The 11,998-nt window shown below is 43.1% G+C and overlaps 1 protein-coding gene and 1 long non-coding RNA gene across 7 annotated transcripts in view; one reads left to right on the forward strand and one right to left on the reverse strand.

The window, feature by feature from the left end:
• LOC112456284 (zinc finger homeobox protein 3) overlaps positions 1-8,381 on the reverse strand; it is a 136,489-nt gene extending 128,108 nt beyond the window's left edge. For all 3 annotated transcript variants that reach the window (XM_025018713.1, XM_025018714.1, XM_025018716.1), the window contains exon 1: positions 7,362-8,381. The gene's annotated coding sequence lies outside the window, so the exon portion shown is untranslated. The remainder of the gene's footprint in view (positions 1-7,361) is intronic.
• A 471-nt stretch (positions 8,382-8,852) lies between these two features.
• On the forward strand, positions 8,853-11,055 carry LOC112456285. Of its 4 annotated transcripts, none has more exons than XR_003040936.1 (3): positions 8,853-9,245; positions 9,324-9,434; positions 10,479-11,055. It is a non-coding gene; the product is annotated as an uncharacterized LOC112456285 (long non-coding RNA). The 4 variants fall into 4 exon arrangements; XR_003040937.1 differs by having other exon boundaries at positions 9,324-9,387; XR_003040934.1 differs by having other exon boundaries at positions 8,853-9,434.
• Positions 11,056-11,998: the final 943 nt, after the last annotated feature.

Genomic DNA, 11,998 nt, shown 5'->3' on the forward strand with positions numbered 1-11,998 from the left:
AAACTGGCTGATCAAAGAGACGCGAAAGGGGGAACGGAGAAATTTCATTTTTGTTTCGTACAGCTTCAAAAGTCGATTTAATAACACAAGGGAAAGATATGTATACATATATACCTAACATCGAAAGTAAGAGGAGATCGAAGGGAAGGCGGATGTCGCAGTTTAAAAAATAATCAGCCAGGATGCGTTCGTAGCTAGCGACGTAGATAGCGTACGATCCTTTATTTCTGTGAGTTTCATGCAAATCTTCTGTAAGAGGGGGTGGCCTCTTCTTTATGAATACGAGATTAGGGCGCCGCGGAAGCCACCGTTGCGCGCGGCGGTTCGAGATCTAGGAGCGCGCAGCACGAAACGGGAATTCGTAATCGACGGGACGGACGAGACAGACGGCGGCCTACGCCGCCCCGTTCATTATAAATTGTGCTTATTAGTAAAGCCGGTCGTTTTACGTTGCAGTTAAACGCGGCCCGCTAAAACGCTAACGTCGCGGGGACAAGTCACGCTCTTTTTTCGTCCCCTCTCATCCCTTCCCTTATTTTACCGTCGATGTCGAACTGCACGGCGGAATAATCGCTACGCTACGAAATTGCGAGCAATTCGAACCGTAACGATACCGTCGCGTTCCGGTAACTAATTTTAGCATCACAGATAATATTACCCGCGATATATTTACGCCCGTTAGCGGGTTAGCGAGAGCCAATCTTATCACGCGGGTGAAGATAACGTAATTACATCGATACAAAGTTGCGTTACCTCTCGCGATTTCCTCCGCGAGCGGCGTAATAATTGTGATTAATGCTAATAGAGTAAACGCATGCAATTTATATATATATTAAAAAAAAAAAACTGGGCGAAGAAGAGACTCTGAAATTATCGCGTGGCAAACATTTAATGAAAATTCGTAAAGCGGATGAATCGTGGATAACGTGAATAAGAATAACTTGAGCGATTTTTAGGATTGACCGCGGCTCCTCGCATTAGCATGCATCACGTCGATTCCAACTCGATTCCACGAGGCGTGTTTTATTTCCCTCGCTCGCGATTAGTCGCAGCGACGTAATGGCGGGCGTGCATACGTCGCATCGGCGGCGCTCAATCAGCGACGTAAAATTTTACGGTCGCTTCGTGTCCTCGAATCACTCGTCACGTATTTTTCAGCGGAACGCAAAATATCACGGATTCCAGGTCACCGGCTTGGGGTTTTGCGTGCTCAGCCTTAATTTGCGCGTCGGCAGAATTTTGCGATATGGTCTGGCGATATACTCGAGATTGACGTAACAGGCGAATTTGCGATCCCGATGTTAATTCCGCTGATTTTAGCGTACGCTGAAACGCGCGGTATAAGATAACGTAAAAATCCACCTCGTCGGTATGCGTTGACGATTAAAGATTTAAAATTCTATAATAACTGTTTTGAAATCTGACGATGAGTAAATAATACAAAACTCTTCATACATTACGGACGCTCTGAACGGTAAAACAGTAAAAAATATTAGTGTTACACATGCTTTTGAAAAACTGACTTAAATACCGATCAGTTCGAAGATACTATAGCTTGACGAATTGAGGTTCTCCATGGAATGGAGTACCTGTGTTATTACCAAAGTGTGTTATTTTCAAATGGAGTCACATCTAGATAGCACTATCACAAGCAGACGTAAACTACTGTTGTTTTCACACAGTTTGCACAGACTGTATGTCTACGCGTACCATCAACTCTATCTAGCTATTCGCGGAGATCATGCAAAAACTATTACATCTATAAATATATTATAGGAATAATTTATTTGGCGTGGATTCCTAAATTGCCTTATACGATCAACTTTCTTTATAAACTTATTCCTATACGACGCGATAAATCCGGAATAACAAACTACAGAAAAAAAGAACACATCCCTCCTCTCAGTAAAGTGGTATACGTCAATTATCTCGCACGCCAGGTACACGTTTCGAGAATTTACGCGCATTTCGCCGAGAACGCGCGTAGTGACGAGCGATCACCATAATTCACGTCCTGCATTGTTAGCGTTAAAAGGACGAGGCGTATCGCCGCTCTCGTAGCCTAGGTATTTCCAGTCGCTGCGGACCGATCGGACTTGACCACTTTTTCTCCGGCTTAATGCCGCGGACGATCACGGTCGTCGTGTCAATTAACGCGGCCGCGCGATAAACGCGAGTGCCGAAGAATGGACGCCCTCGTTTTTAATTGAATCAGCGCGAATCGAGAAACCGGCCCGACTTCGGCCGGCACCGCCGATCGGAGTGTCCATTAAACGGCCGATCGTTTCAGATAGAGAAAGTAGCTAGAGTCGTTTTAATGGAGCCTGATCGCGCGAGATAACAGGATTACGTTTCGAATCGTCATCAAGAGCACGACGGCGCGATCACGCTTAAATCCCGAATGAAGATTTTGACGGGCGAGTCCTTTGACTCGCGTTCAGACAATCAAACGGGTCGTAAAGTTAAAGATGGTTCAACGAAATCCTTTACATCGAAATCGACAGACGTGAAATTTAAATGGGTAAGGTTTACGACACTGGAAATTATGTTTGGAAGTTCGGAGAACCAATGTAAAAGCGATGCATTTAAAAATCGTAATTTTTATTTTCGAGTACGCTGTAAACCAACCGCGTTATATTCTAACGCGTTTCTTTTAACCAATACACTTGAATTATTTGCACGATAACATATTAAATTGTCTACCGTACTCACTCATTACGTGAATATTACGAAAATTTTGACGAAAACGTCATACATTCATCTCTTTCCAATATTTTCTCGTAAAACCCGTAATAATGTGAAATTAAAATAACTTATTGACAATATAATAATATGAAGATTAAGATAACATAGATTAAGCGTATATACATTCACACATATGCACGTGCACACGCTTTTACTTCTCGAATAATCGGATGTCACAGCTCCCGGTTAATTTTTTTCGGCGGAGAGTAATTTTTCGCGGTGATTTCAACGCACGGCGTCCGTCGGATTCGACGACTGGCCGGCGCCAGCGCGACGAGATAGCGCTCGTCACTCGCTTGCGACAGAAAGAAGCGGCGGCTGACCAACGGCCGCGCGTACGATTGTATTTCCGCGCGATAAAAGGGGTGTAAAAAAATATTAACGCGCGTTTTAATTGTCATGCGGGCCTCGCGCCTCCGCGCCAGTCGTAGATAAGCAAGTTACACAAACGCGAGATAATAAATTATGGCTATTTTAATTGCCGTTCGCCCGGCCGCCTCTTCCGCAAGAGAGCTCCAAGTCGCGGCTCGCAACCGCGGCGATAACGGGCCCAAACGATATATTCCATCCACCAATCGCTAATGATTTATCGTCGGCCGACTGTTAAACGCCTTTCGCGGATTCGACTTTGAGATGGGCGCCGCTCTGGCGAAACGAGTCACTTAATCTCAATCAAATCTTTTTTGTCCGCCCGTACTTGCCCACAATGAGATGCGCTTAGGAGCTGTTAACGTCGTATTATTAATAATAATGTAAGTTAATAATGTACGATCATAATCTTATATCGCAAGCGGATAAATCAGTTTTTTTTCAGAGATTTTCTTCGATAAAAATCAATTAAATAATAAAATATAGGATAATACGAGTTATTTTGTAGCCGGTTATTTATTTTCCACATGAGGTCATTTCCATGATCGCCAGCGTCAACGATTTCGCGAGAGAGCGATGATTAATGTATTTGCGAAATAATCGACATCGCGAAACCGCGCATGAATAAAAAAAAACCCGGTATGCTCGTTTAGGCTCACTCGGTCTAATTAGAAATAGAGAAAGCGAGCGAGCGAGTGCTCCCCACACGTTCATGTTGTCGTAATTAATTAGCCCCGGGGGAACTATTTTACCCCTTTCCCCTTTCTCTCCCTTCCTCAATTGACTAAACAAATTGCAGCAATATTAGAAAACCGGACGCACGCACTGTGAAATAAAAACTGACAGTGTTGTTACACCTTTCTTTCAGAGAAAATTACTTTCCCACTTAAACGTTCCGAATTTCCTATCTCTAGTATCTCTAATTAATCCTTTAAACAGCCTGCAACAAAATTTACAATTGTAACACACTTCTTTTACAGACATTTATTCTTTCAATGATTTTTTACGTTACATTAACCTAAAGCAGGTGTATCATGTAGTGTTCCTTTCAATAAAATGTATTTTTGTCCTGCGATATACTTTAACGAGCATATTTGTCTACAATGTATAACAGGTTGATTAATTCTGATTAGCTTATCCCTGCGTCGTATCGTCACGGTAAACACATCGCTGCCGATAGGCGAGACAAGACGATCGCAATTAGGCAAACGTCCGTGTTATACCTCACCATCGCGAGATGTCCCGCGGGATCAGTTTCATAAGTGGAGCTTGTAAAGCGCGATTGGACGCCGTCGTGAAATATCGCTCTTAATAGCGCGCGTTCGTTGCGCCTCGCCGTAACTGTCGCCGATTAACAACGAATAATTCCGGCCGCGCGCGCGTGCAAGAGACTATTAATTACAATCAATAATCGCCGCTCGTCTCTCACCCGCTCGCGCTGCTTCGCGTCGCGAATTTTCTCACGATCGCGGAATCATAATCACGGGGAACGGAAAAGACAGTCGGCGATAAATTCCCCTCCCCCGCGCATTTCTCGGCCTTTCGTAATTTTCATTCCACGCCTCCGGCAATGGCAATTACGCTTCCCAGCAACGCAAACTTCTCGTGTATATCAATCGCGTTTAATTAGTCGGCGAGCCGTTGTACTACCAGTGATAGCATTCGCGGGAATAAATCGCGACGTACGAGAAGTATCGGCAACGCGACACCGTTGACCCCGATGGTGAATTCTCTCTCTTGCCTTCCTACTCCCTTTCCCTCTTCTCAAAAAATCTCACGCTCGTGCAGGCCCCCATTAATCGCTGGCGATAGGACCGGAAAAGCACTCGTTCCCAGCAAAGTAATTGCTGATAGCAATTAATTTAGGCTTGGAGCCATACCTCTTCGCGTCCTGTGAGATACAGCTTGAAGAGATATCACGATGACTTTTTCTCTGTGCCGAAATCTGTGATTTCTCTGTCAATGAGATTTTTTGCATTAATTTCGAAGATGATCAAGACGCAGGCGAAAGTAGTTAGAAAATTGTCACGAAAATTGAAATTGTTTAAATATTCAATAACTTCACGTCACACACGCACTAAAATACTTAAGAGTTATTTTATTTGAAAGACAGCTAACGTGTCACAATATATTTTATACAATCAACATCGGATATAATGAAAAAAAGCAAATTTAATGAAAATTTGCTTTGTCGGGTAATTCGCACTGTCGGCGTTTTTGACAGGTACGCCTAAAGATACTTTTCCGAAAACAAAAATAAACAAAAGCGCGATATCTAAATAGCGGGCGGTATATGGCGCTAACAGACGTTCCTTCACACCGGTTTCTCTTATCTACGCAGGCATCGAAATCTGGCGTGTCGCACGCGTTTCCTCTCGACCCTCGCCGCCAAAAGCCAGTGAGAAGCAAATCTTGTCGGTGATTTTTACATATCGGCAAGGAATCCCGAAGCTTTTTTGTACAAGAACCGCTCCCGCAGGGAATTGATCCGCGCAGTTCCTTTGGGCGTAACGCACCTACGGACCCGAGTTCCCAACATTGCGGACATTCACACATCACTACACGCTACATACACCCACAATTACACACTTCCGAGTTTGTGTACCTGAAATTTTTTATTTGTGCTATATTATCCGAAGTTTCGCTATTTTCATTTTCCAATTTTCATCTTCGGCCGTATCGCACCAGTGAGGGAAGCAGGTGCCACAAAATACTCAATGTACATGACTCTCTCCCGCAGCGCTTTTGTGTATCAGGCGGTACAAACTTTTGTGCGCGAGGTGTCAAACGTTAAACGACAAACACCAAACATTGGTGATACTCTTGAAAAGTTTCACAAGTTTGTTGTGGCGCTTCTGGTTTTCGCTTTCCGAGAGCCTCGACGATGTCTGTCACGGTTAAATAATTTTTTTTTCATTTATCTTCGCGAAGTAATCGATTTGCTGTCAATGATTGATACCTAAGATAAATCTTCCTGAACGGAATATAATTGAGGTTTATTAACGTTGATGTCCAGCTGGCATATAAAGAAGAAATCGTAACACGCTGGATTGAAACGGTGCGAAAGTCGATGACATATTCCTAAATTTTTAGCGAAAGCCTGCTACTTGCAACATATGGAAACTTGGTAACTGCAGGGAACCCAATTGCAGCGGCTGAATTGGAACAAAGAAGAAGACGCTCTTTGCAAACTGCTCAGATCTTTGCACGTCACATACTAACTGAATACAACGTCAAAGAGGAACCACGATCTACATCGAGAACGATTTCAACGTGTGCTGTTTCAGTGCGCGGTGTGTCTTTATACGGGATATATATCGGGCGTAGAGGAAGAGAAAGTTGTATTACTTATTTTCTTTAAACGCAATGACGGATCGTGCGCGTTTCTAAGCGTCTCTTCCGAAATTCCGCGAGTACGATACTCCGTACGTTGCAAAAAATTATCGATTAATCTTCCCGCTAATCTTTCATAGTACAAGCACGAAAGAACAAAAAGAACGCTCTTTGTGTTCACACGAATTCACATGAGAATCGGCACACTGGTTGACTTCGCATCGACGTCACTGGGTCACGCCTAAATCCAAGATGTTTGACTTTCGAGCGTCAAAATCTCTCACTCTATCGAGTTTTCTTTCTATTTATTTTAAAGCAGCGTTAATGGTACAGTGCGGATATTACAGCCGGAATAATTTGAGGTTGTGAATCTAACAGCTGACATTTCTTCGAGGAACCTGAACTCAAAGATTAATGTGCTTCTGAGGATGTTTACATAACTCTCTAAAATGAGGATAGAGCCCACTCTGTTAAAGGTTTTCTGCCACTGATCGATTATTAGAAATCTTATCCTCGTCTTGAAGCTTGGTTTTAACCAGTATTTTTAACCACGGTTACTCAGAAGATCTTGTGTTGTATACAATTTGTTGTATATCATAAGAAACAATGAACGAACCAGAATCCAAGGAACCAAGAGATCAATAGGGACCAACCACTTTGCAATTTCGAAAGAGATGCACGTTCGCAGTGCAGAACGCCTGCAGAACTTCTCACCTGTCACTAAATCGAAATTTGAACCACCACGAAAGAGGGAGAACATCCCCGCACTTGTCAAAATATACCACACGATCGTGAAATCAACTCTGATCACTGAATTATCGCAAAACGGTGGAAAAATAAATTTTCGACCATTACTGCGGCCATCACTGCGCTTCACCACGGCGATCACGATGAAGAGGCAACTTTTCACGTACCTGGGTTCATATCCCGAACTCTCGGTTTTCCTTTTTTGCCTGCAGTTGCACTCGCACCCTTGGACTCTCACTGTACTCTCTTGAAGCACAAAGCGATTTTTCCTTTGCTCTTTCGCTCTTCTCGCGAACCGTTGGCAAAACAGCGTCTAGCACTTTCCACTTTCAATTCGAGTTTCCACTAGGTATCCTGCGCGAGTCGAGGAACCACGGACGGAGGAAGCGCGATAGGAACGTTGAGAGGAACGATATTGGAGCACAACACACAGTCTTCGAGGCGGTTCGCGAGCCGATGAGCGAGTTTACCATCCGAACACTCCTTGACACGTTGTGAGAATGACGGACATACGCCGTAACATGCCTTATTTTTATTTGTTCAAAGTATCTGCTTTATCTTGTTTATAAGTTTCCTCTCTTGCTCCAATATTTTATAAGGCGGTACCCAAAACTGCATCTTAGTGTCTTCCGGGACTCGACCCATCAACTCGCTCGCACCGAATGAATGTATGCTCTCCATGCACCGAGCCACTGCTTTTCCGTTTACATTTGAGAAGTCTCTTCTTCCTCCTTTTCAATATCTCAGTCCAGTAAAATTAATAAAGAACTAATATCTCCCTTTTTGTTGTTCCTTTCCTAATTGCTTTCCCTAAGTTGAGTCGGTTTTCCAACGTGGCAACGCAAAATTTCCTTTATATTCCTGTTGCTTTTGTTCTTTCTAATGGGCTTCCGTCCTTTTTGAGATGCGGTGTTACCAGGCCTATTTTCTTCTACCAATGATCACAACGGTAACGAACGAACGAACGAAAAAAAAAACAACGCGTTACGTCCGCGCGAAGAAGCAGCCCCTCGGCGAACAAGCGTGCCAGGGTCCTTGACGAGGGGGTGACAAAAGTGCGTCGTACGTGGCGCGATAACGGCGGCAAGGGTTCTTGCCGGGGCTCCGCGGCTCTCTCCTCTCTCTACACGCACGGATATAATATTTTAATGAAGGAAAGGCCGGACAGAGCGAAGTGCCCACGTCGGCTCGCGCTGCCGAACTGTTAGGTTCCCCGCCCCTCTGGCGGCTTCCACCCCTCCCCAGAATGATGCACAACTCTCAGTCCCACCACACACCGCGGACTTCCCCCCCTTTCAATCGCGTCATGCGCGCTAGAGGTTCTTCGCGGAGAATGGCGTAGCCAACCAGGAGTTGGGAGGCCGGGCTTTGCGTTTGGATGCTGTATCCGCGAACTTGGTGCCGCGCTTAGCGTTACGTCTCTCGCCGCTCCGGACTATAATCGTCGCCACCGCGCCACGTCTCTTACCGCGGTCGCCTCCCCCACCACCATCGCTGCTACCACCCCAACACCCCCACCGTCACCCTTTCCCCCACTCGCATCGGTCGCTACCACCACCTTATCTTCACCACATCACGCTGCTCCACTACTAGCAAAACCAGCGTTACTACGAGTATCGTGCTCGGCTGGAGAACCCTGAAGACGGTACTCGGTTGCGACAGCGCAGAAGTCGCGAACGAGGCGATGCTGGTGGCGTTTGATAGTGGGGGGGAAGGAAAGAGGCGCGAGTCGGCCGCGGTCGCGCGCGCGTCGGCTGCTCTCTCCTGCCGGCCTGCAACTTCCCGGATATCTTTCCGGTAAACTTTCCTCTCCTCGCCGGGGTCGGGAGGAAAGCCCCGACTTTTCCCATCTCGCTCGCTCCGCCGCCGGGTTTTCACGCGTCCGGACGTATCGTCTCCCGTCCTGGCCCGAACCGAGATCCAGGATTTCCGACCGGCGGGAGAGACGCCGACGACATCGCGGGCTGCGTCGCGAGACCGGAAGAATTCGCCGGCGGTCTTTCTCCTTCTCGTCTCCTTCTCTCTTTGATTTCCTTCCGACGAGACGCCAGGTCCGGCGTGATAAACGTGAAAAGTGTTCTACGCGCTCGTAGATAAGACTTGTGCTAATTGCGTGTTTTTTTTAATAGTGACAAAGTTCGAGATAAATCTCTTGTGCACGAGATTCACGCGACACTGTATTGGGCACCAATGGTAGCAGAGAAACTCGTTTTATTGTAAAATTTGTGAATCTGATTAGTGTATGTTTTTAATTTTGATCAAAGCTCTCTTCTCTCTCTTAAAAGTATATACCAATCAAATTCACGAATTTTATAATAGTTGCAAAGAAACTAATAAAGTCTCCGGTTTGCCCGCATATATCGCTCAGTATTAATGATGTTCTGGAGGTACCGTTTCAACCAAATACAGGAAATATTAAAAATACCGATATTAATTCTCCAGGGATCCCCAGACAAAAAAATGTATATAAATAGTTACGACAAATCTAATAGAATGTAAAAGACTGTAGATTTAGTGACTGTAAATAACTGTTACTACTACGATTTTTTTCAAAGAAAATCTCGAAAAAAATTTTTGTAAATCGTTTCAAATGCTTGTTGTATTTTTGTTTGCTGATAATCTACTTGTGTGTAAAACATCATTATATTGGTATCATTTTTTAATGTTACACTTCTCTGTTACGCCATAAGGTTACGTGTTAGAACTCGGATATTCAAAAATTGATAACTTTTTATATCTAAATTGTGAATCAATATAAAATTTAGCCCCGAACTTTGATAGAATTTTCTTTCAACGAATACAGAATATAATATCAAATTTTCATCAACTTCGTAGCATTTTGATAATCTCCAGAACGTCCTTAAGATATGTGCGTCGTTCTTACTTCAAATGTTTCTTTAAGATGAGCAAATGCATCATGATAAACTTTATACGATTAATATGTCCGTTAAATATGTATAATCCAAATCATATATAAAATTTGTCACCCTAAAAAATCCTGCTACTCTAATCACACGAAGATCCCGTTTGTAAGTTTACGCTATAGGCTGCGGTCCACTTGACGCTAAAAATTCTTTGGAGCGTTCTTCTTCTCCTTCTTTCTTCATTGAAAGAAAAGAAAAGAGGAATGCTTCGAAGCATTTGTAGCGTCAAGTGGACCACAGCCATAAACGTATTATGCCTACATTTTAGTAAAAGATTCAGAAAAATCAGAAGATAATAATAATAAAAAGAAATAATCTTCAACAACAATGATAATAATAAATCTGGTATTAAATTTACAGTGACGATATCATAATGGCGACAAATCTGGTCCTGCAAATAATGGTGGTGCGAGGATGACGTAACATTTTGACGAAATAGCGACAAGAAATGAAGACTCCGGAGAATGAAGAAATTGGAAGCGATGCCGGATTCCTTCGAGTGCAACGTTTGCAAGAAATTATTTTTGCAGGAAGTTACGTTTGTAGAAAATCATTAGCTGTACGATTAGCATGTAACCAGGTATGCTTGAACAACCTAAAGCCGTCATTTTAAGCTCTACTATGGCGATGCTAAAAATTATCAATAATGTTAATATGTCTAGATAACGAGGAACATGCCAATCGATGCTCTCATCAAGAGTCAAATTGCGTAATATACTAGTGGAGTCGTAAATGTGGTATTTTTAGAGCAATATCCTAACCTTACACTTCTCACAGTAACTGACACGTGTCCCCCAAAACTACACATCGGTAATAGCGTATAGTCTACTGAAACTTTAGAAAAATCGCGTCTCTCGTCATCTTTTCGCATTCGCGATAACGCTGAATACAAAAATACCGCACTTACTCACATTAATAAAATTTAACTTACGTTGTGTCAGATGCATTTTTATTGCATAGGTTTTGCCATTCTTACCTATCAATACTACTTTAGGTCCAGTTGCAATACGTATCGTGACAACTACTTTTCACACTTGAAACGCTTGAGGTACCGGTATAATAAAACACTCGCACGGTACGAGATTTATAAGATGTTGCATATTTTAAAATTGCATATGAAAATTATGAGACTGCCTACAAAGGAATTAATCGAACGACTCACTACTACTTTAACCGAAAACTTTCCGATAATAGAAAACTTTTCAAAAAATAACGCGATGTACTGTGCTGACTGTGCACTATGAGATTCTTATGTCCAGTAAGGACATGACAAGCCTACTCGATGGACTTCACTCCATGAGTACTCAAAGAACAATAATACCGCCTAGTGATTCCCCCCCCTCAACTTCCGAGTCGAAAGTTTCGAGAAAAATCTTGAAAAACATGCTTTACTCCGTATAACGAGAGATCATGGTTTATCAAACATAAAGAACGATAGAGCAAAAATTCCCAGGTAGGAATTCTGGTTGCGCCAAGCCTGAACCAAGCGTGAGCCAAACGTGAATTCACTGGACTAAGCCTGGCTCGAGACTGGGCCATTTGTTATTCCTACCTGGGTTAAAAGTTTTCATGAATTTATTAACATGTATAAAGTAGTTATCACATTAAATATCATACGTGAGACAACGCAGCATAGCGATCTTGAAGTATTATAAAATATATAATATATTCTAACGCATATAATAAATGTATCAATGTTGACCATTGGTAGTACGCGCGATCTGAATAGAAAATCGTGCAAAAACAACAGTATGGAATATGTTAATACAGAGTTACAACTTTATTCTACGCTTTTCTTAACTGATAGCAATGCTCGGAAACTAATTAGAAATTATTTGAAAGAATTGTGTCCGTATAATTACCGATAAGTAGGTAAGCAA

Source organism: Temnothorax curvispinosus, unplaced genomic scaffold (genome assembly GCF_003070985.1).
Source record: "Temnothorax curvispinosus isolate PA1 unplaced genomic scaffold, ASM307098v1 QBEX01006737.1, whole genome shotgun sequence".
Taxonomy (NCBI): Eukaryota; Metazoa; Arthropoda; class Insecta; order Hymenoptera; family Formicidae; genus Temnothorax; species Temnothorax curvispinosus.